This window comes from Camelina sativa, chromosome 15 (assembly GCF_000633955.1).
Source record: "Camelina sativa cultivar DH55 chromosome 15, Cs, whole genome shotgun sequence".
Classification (NCBI taxonomy): domain Eukaryota; kingdom Viridiplantae; phylum Streptophyta; class Magnoliopsida; order Brassicales; family Brassicaceae; genus Camelina; species Camelina sativa.
In genome coordinates, this window is record NC_025699.1 from 24,546,787 (window position 1) to 24,554,752 (window position 7,966).

Sequence of the window (7,966 nt, forward strand, 5' to 3'; positions counted from 1 at the left end):
TTTTTTTTTTTTTTTTTTTTTTTTTTTTTTTTTTTTTTTTTTTTTTTTTTTTTGATATCTTGCATTTAAATATCTTGCATTTTAAATATAACTTTGTGACAACATAACGATATAAAGTATGGGTTAAAAAAAATGGCTATGTGTAAATTAGTTCTCCTTACAAAACGAGTAAAGCTTTTATCTATTTGGGTCGTAATTATAATTATTTAGAGTTGTAAGTAGTGTATATATGTTAGTTTCCCGTCAGAATATGGCTATGTGTAAAATGGCTTTACTCGCCGTCACTAGTGCCATATCGGAGTCCATGTTCACAAGTATACCTTTCAAGTTGTTGGATGTCTTAGTGTTCGCCGCCGCCGGAGAGTACATCGATCATAGAGAGCGCCACGCCGCCGAAGAGTACATCGAATCCCATGATCACGTGGTATATCCTCATGTAAATTAAAAAAAAAATATAAGAATTAAAAAGAGAGAGATATATGCATAAGGCTGTCAATAGACTACGTACCCCGTATATCCATAATCCATGCAACTTAAAAATAAAATTATAAGATATTGAAGTTATTGAGGTTATTATTTAGTATGGTAATTTGTTATCATAATTATTAATTTTCTACATCTTTTTAGCTTCATTGCTTATCAATTTCATTTCGTTTATAATTTCAATTAATTTACAACAGCGAAATCAGACTATGTATATATACCTAGTTAATATATATATATATATATATATATATATATATATATCGAGCTATTTCCTGTTTTAAAAATAATTGAACCGCTCAGAAAATTACATTACTGTATATCTATACTGTTAACATGACTTTGTTTTGATAGTTTTTATATAAAATGGTTAGTACTCAATAATTATTAATACATTAGTATATCATGGTATTAAAATTTTCTAACCATTCAAATTAAGTCGGGTCCGTGTGGGTCACTTAATACCCAATTAGTTGATCCAATTTTCTCATCAAATCTATTTATTATGTATTAAATCAACCGTATTTTTGCCCAAATCTTAATCTGTTAAAATATTTAATTAATAAAATATATACATCAGAATTAAATAAGGAAAATGTTTAAATATATATAAATAAAATTTAAATTTTGTGATTCATTATAAACATTTTACGAAAAATGAAAAAAATTACAACTAATATTTGTGTATTTTTTTCTTCACAGTTTTATGAACAAATAAATAAATCCAGTTTAATTTTGAATAACAATCTAAAATAAAAATTAAATTACTTTAAAAAATATTTTAATATAGTAAAGTATTCATCATAGCCTTAATAATATAAAGTTAATTAATACAGAAGATATGTGAAATTAATAAAAATCAATTCAAATTTATTTTAATGGATATATAAAATACATCTAAAATCAACTTATTTGTAAATACTCTCTAAAACACAAGATATGCAAGAAATATCTTTTTTTTTCTTCCACAAAATGCAATTTTATTTCACTTAAGGAGAGTCATTACAAATGGATTGCCGCAGCCATTCCGGTAAAGTAACAGAATCACAGTAGAAAGAATTGTCTCTACAGCCATATTTTGCTAAATTATGATCAGCAATATTACATTCTCTCTTTGAAAACAAGAAGGATATTGAGGCAAATTTGGATACCCAAAATTGAATATCATTCAGCAAATTTGATAGGGATCTGTTTATTTGGACACCATTTAATATCTTGATGAGATTCTCGCAGTCCCCTTCAAATATAACATATGTGTAGCCCCTTGTCCACGCATGATGTAATCCAACAAGTAGTGCTTTAGTCTCAGCCTCCAGGGGTGAATCGGTATGTCCTAGTGTAGTAGAGCCCCAGCTGAGGGGTAAACCATAATTGTTACGAATTCTCCATCCTCCTATAGCTTGCAAAGTATTCCTATCAAAAGCAGCATCAAAATTACATTTAACCATTGAGCTTGGTGGCACTGTCCATTGAAGAACCTGATGATAAGAAGTTTGGATGTTTGAACGGTTTTCTTTTACATCAATCCATTCTTTTGTTTCAGCTTGAGCCTGTAAGATCGTTTTTGTTGCACTTTCCCTATAGTTGTTAAAAACAGAGTTGTTTCTAGCCTTCCAAATCCTCCAGAGTAACCATAGTGGTAGTAGGGCTGTCTGACGAGGGATATCCTGCCTTGTTGAAAATTCAATTATGTTTAGTAGATTTTCCTCTGCATTATCTGACAAACCATTAACATTGAGGGCCGGAGTATTAGAGAGCCGCCAGACTGAAATAGCAAAAGGGCATGTAAACAGGGCATGGTTTATAGTTTCATCATGTTGTCTGCATCTCGAGCATGTTGATTCTATATTCATTCCTCTAGACCGAAGTCTTGTGGTTGTAGGTAGAGCTAGAGAGATTGTACGCCAGATAAAATGTTTGATTTTTGGCATTAAATTCAGTCTCCACAGCTTATTCTTAAGTTCAACAGAGCCATGTGGAATGGGATGAGGAAATAGGTCAGAGGGGTCATGTGTTAGTAGCCAATAACCTGATCTTACTGTATAGTCCCCAGAAAAAGTATAGTTCCATATTAAACGATCACTACTGGCCTTTGATAAGTAAATGTTTTTGATGATATCACGGTCCTCTGGTACAATCAAGGAGTCAAGTTTACTCAAGTTCCACGATCAGTTATGCTCATGATTATTGATCAACTCCTGTAGCAGGAAAGAATCTTCTGGTTTTATGGTGTTTATTGGTCGGGGCGGATGAGAGTTTACAATGTTATCTAGGCCTGCACGAATCTGTTTTCCATCACCAACAATGAATCGTGACCCTTTTTTAATGAGAGCTATGCCGGTTAGAAGAGATGACCAACCATAGGATTGGGATCGTTTTGGAGTTGCATCAAGTAAGGAACCATCCGGGTAATATCTAGCCTTCATCACTCGAGCAAAAAGAGAGTCCAAAAATTGTATAAGTCGCCATGCCTGTTTTGCTAACAGGGCATCATTAAATTTTTCTAAATCTCGGAAGCCAAGACCGCCTTCCTTCTTTGACATTTGAAGTTTTTTCCAAGATATCCATGGAATCTTGCGATGATTTGAGCTCCTTTCCCACCAAAAGTTTATTAACAAAGATTCAAGTTCAGTTGTGATCTCTTTTGGCAATTTGAAACAGGACATAGCATAAACCGGCATAGAGACAGCCACAGATTTCAACATTACTTCTTTTCCAGCAGGAGAGAGTTTCTTAGAAGTCCAGTGTGAGGTTCTGTTTTTAACTCTGTCAATTATATACTCAAACATCTCATTCTTTTTTCGCCCAAACTGCTCAGGTAAGGCAAGATATTTACCTCCTCCACCCTGGTTCGGTATCTTTAAAATGGTCTTTAATCTTTCTTGAGTGGAACCATAAACATTTAAACCAAAGGTGATCATTGATTTATCCGTATTGATTTTTTGGCCTGAATAATGTTCATAAACATCAAAGACATCTCGTAGTGCTTGGCAATTCTTTCTGTTCGCTTGACAGAAGAAGAGAGAATCATCCGCGAACTGTAAGTGAGTGATACGAGGAACGCCATTACCAATGTTCACACCCTTTATGTCTCAATCTTTTGCATATGATGTTATAAGATGGCTTAAAATGTCTGAGCAGAGTATAAAAAGATATGGGGAAAGGGGATCTCCTTGACGGATTCCCCTTTCTGGTTGAATGAATCCCTTAGGTGAGCCATTTATCAGGACTGAATATGTGGGAGAACACACAACAGACATGATCCAACTAATCCAACGATCGCAGAAACCAAAGAGTCTGAGGGTAGTTTCCAGAAAGTTCCATTCGACTCTGTCGTAGGCTTTGCTAACATCGGTTTTCACAGCCATATAAGTTTGAGACACACGTTTTCGAGATTTCAGAGCATGCATGACTTCATGTGCTATCATGACATTATCTTGAATGATTCTGCCCGGAATAAAAGCAGCTTGTGAATCAGATACAATGCTATCGAGATGGGGTTTGAGTCGTTTTACAAGGCATTTAGAGATAATCTTATATAAGACATTGCAGAGAGCAATCGGTCCATAATCTGAAAGAAATTATGGATTATCTATCTTTGGAATCATGCATATGTTAGTGTGGTTAATGCCTTTTGTCATGGTGGAAGTCTTGAAAAAATGTTGTACTTCATTTACCACATCATGACCAACAATCGACCAACATTGTTTGTAAAAACGTGCAGTAAGTCCGTCTGGTCCTGGAGCTCGGTCATCTCCAATCAAACATACAGCATCATAGATCTCTTTTTCAGAAAAGTCTCTAGTTAGGTTAGAGTTTATTTCATCTGTGACAGTTGCTTCAAAGTCAGCAAAATCTGTTGGAGTTACTGAATGACCACTACTGGTAAACATTTTGGTGAAAAAGTCTTGTGCATGATCACCAATATCCTTTTCGCTATGAATGAGTTGTCCTTGGTTAGTATAGATGGAATTTATTCTGTTCTTAGAAGATCTAGTCTTTGCACAAGCATGAAAGTAGCTAGTGTTTTGGTCCCCCTCTGCAATGAAATGATTTCTGCTTTTTTGTTTCCAGTGTCGTTCTTCATCAGAGTAAGCTTTCGTAAGAGCACTCTGTATCTCTGTTACACGCTGTCTCTCTGATTGCAGGTTGCTCTTCATTGCAGAGTTCAGTTGCGAATGAAGTGCCTTAATCCTTGTTTCTGCATTTAGCTGCGACTTATGTTTCAATGTAGACATACTCCTTCAACAATTAGCAATCTGTGATGTAACTGTTGTTGGTGAAGCAGAATTCGTCCCTTGCCAACCTTCGCGAACAGTGTCATAAAAATTTGGAAGCTCACATAACCGTTTGTCTAAGAAAAAACGTCTGTTACGCATTTCTTGCCTCACGTTTAGTTGCAGAGATAATGGTCTATGATCTGAACCACAGAAATCAATGAATTCAATAAAAGCATTTGGAAAGGTTCCAGCTCCCACACTATTGATCATACACCGGTCAAGACAACTTCGAACTGTATCTGTATAACGTTCACCAACCCATGTGAATTTGCCTCCTCTTGAGTTAATGTCATCCAAGTCATAGTGTGATATCATGTGTCGAAAGTTCCTAAAGGACCATTCTTCTTTTAGAGGACCACCTCTTTTCTCATGATTTAATCTGATTTCATTGAAATCCCCAATGAGGATCCAAGGATAAATACGATGAGAGGATAATAGTTTAAGATGGTCCCATAATATATGTCGTTCACTTTGTCTTGGATGACCATAAACACAAGATAAGTAGAAATTATTGTTCTTATAATTTGCAGAAACATCAATAAGTCTCTCATCCTTTGAAATCAGGGATAAGGACACATTGTTGTTCCACATAAGACAAACTGAAACAACCTAAATCATCCTAAATCATCCTTTAGTTTACAAACCACATCACACTTATTTAGTGTTTCAACAAGAAATAAAACATCACACCTAGTTAATTTACATAATCGTTTTATAGCAGCAGATGTCAGCGGCGAACAGAGGCCCTGACAGTTCCAGGACACCATCTTCATGGAGGCTGTGGGGGTACCGGCCCCCCGCGCCTCCGGTGAATCCGTTTGTGGCAGAGCACAAACCAACAGAACTGTCTCTCTTCGCTTGTTTTCGGATATGGCTCAGGACCGCCATCTCCTCTGCAGCATCCGCGTTGTTAAATGCAGTTTCAAAACTGACTCGTTTACGTTTGAGGAAGATGAAATCTCGAGTAGCATTGTCAGTGTTTTCCTCGAGAAAGTCCTCATGTGCTTGGGAGATGGCCGCTTCTCTCACGTGTTTGGCATGGAGATAACACAATCTCTCTGCTGTTAACTCTGTGTCTTCAAAAACACTAGGCACATCAGAGGAGACAGTAGTGGTAGGAGTCGTTTCATGAATTTGGAGCCCCGGGATAGCCATCGGAGCATGTATAGAATTAGTACCATCAGTGGCATCAATGTTGTTATCTCCATCATGCTGATCATCACCATCACTCTCATCATCAGAAAAGTTATGATCACCATCATCAAAGTTCATAGGACATTTCTTGACATCATGTTTCAGCGATCCACATTGAGTACATAAGTTGCAAAGTCTCTCAAAGCGAAAGCGGACAATGGTATTCTCTCCAGGCATAAACTGAACATTTTTCTGGAAACGGAGAGGATTGTCGATGTTCCAATCTATCTTAACCCTTATAGAACCAACTTGGCTAACATTTTCATCATAATCCACTTCAGTTACATAGCCTAGACTATTACCAACCCTTCTAGCCATGACATTTGTTAAGTAAAGAATTGGAATACCTTGGATTTGGATCCAAAAGGGTATGATCTTCAAGTCTTCTTCAGCAATGTTCGGGGTAGCAACGATGCGTCGTTACCATCCAGTCGTTAAAAGACCATGGACCCCGACGGAGAACCAAGTTCATCGTTTCCTCAGATTGGAAACAAAATTGGACTCTCCCACCATCGATTATTCTTCCAACACACTCTTCTGCGAATCCCCAAACCCTTGGCATCTGGCGGATAAGTGCCCTCAAATTCTGCTTACGAGGATTGACAAGAGTGACCACCAATGAGAAGCGGTTTATCGCAGCCGCTCGGGAAACGAAATCCGGTGGGAGAGTAATCGGGGCATCATCAATGCCCAGATCAAGATCCTGGACAGATTTTCTTAGATAATCGCTCATTGTTTGGATAGTGGAGGTTGAATGGTAATGGGAAAATGGATGAGAAGAAAAAAACTGAGGGAAAAGGAGGAATTTATACTGAAGGATCCATGGTGGTTTTAAGAAACGGTTATCACCCGCAGAAAGGGGAGAAAGTAAACTGTCGGGTTTCTCCAACAGAAAAAAACCGCCAACTGTAATAGAACTGAGATTGATAGTTTTGTCGGTGGAAAATGGACTCCAAATCGGAGAAAAACACTGACCATGCCGGACAGTTACCCAGTGGCGAGAATCACCAAGACAATCGCCCTCAGAGAGAGACGCCATAAGTTTTTTTTATGCAAGAAATATCTTTAAAAAGATCTTATGTAACTAATATATTTTGTAATCATAAAGAAAAATAATATATATTTATGAAAATAAACTATTTCATGGATTACATTATTTGTTTAAGAAAAATTATAAAAAATTATTTTAAAAAAACAAAAAAAAAGCAAAGAAATTTCAGTTTATATTTGTATTTCTAAATAGTAATTACCCTAAAATAAGTATTTAAAACTCTAAATTGGTTGACTATATTGTATCACTATATATTTATGCAAAATTTAATATTAATAAGTAGCTTTTTAATTTATTTACTATGAACAAATCTTCTATTGCAGAAGGAAATAAATTATATGTAAAAAAATGTGAGAAAAGCATCAAATTTAGTTATGTTCTTATCCAAAAAATTTGGAGTTATGGGACATAAAAAATTGACGAGTAGGGATGAGATTAAACAAGACGGGACAAAACAATACGGGATGGGACGAGATGTCTTTGATAGTTACGTGTATGTTATATACGTGCAATAGTCCAAACTAAAACCACATTAAAATCTGATATATGAATTTAACACCTTTAAGCATACCACTATTGATTAAAAACTGTAAAACGATCATTGTATATCTGTTAACACTAACACTATTTAAAATTTTGAAATTATAAAAACACATAAACCAAAACATTTTATGTATTTGAAATATACATAAATTAATTACAATATGTGTCATCCCGTGCTGTAGCACCCCTTTTCTATATTTCTGTATACCCCGACTACATTTCTATATCAATAAAACAAAATGATGGCTCACCCTTTTTCTTTCACTTCCTTGAAATCCATCATCTTTAAAAACTACTATCCGAGATAGCGGTGTGTCTGTTTCTGTGAAAACTTACATTCTGTAAACAACTTACTCTATCAAAATTTCTAATTTACCGTATATCACCAAATATACAGCTCAACACTATATAAACA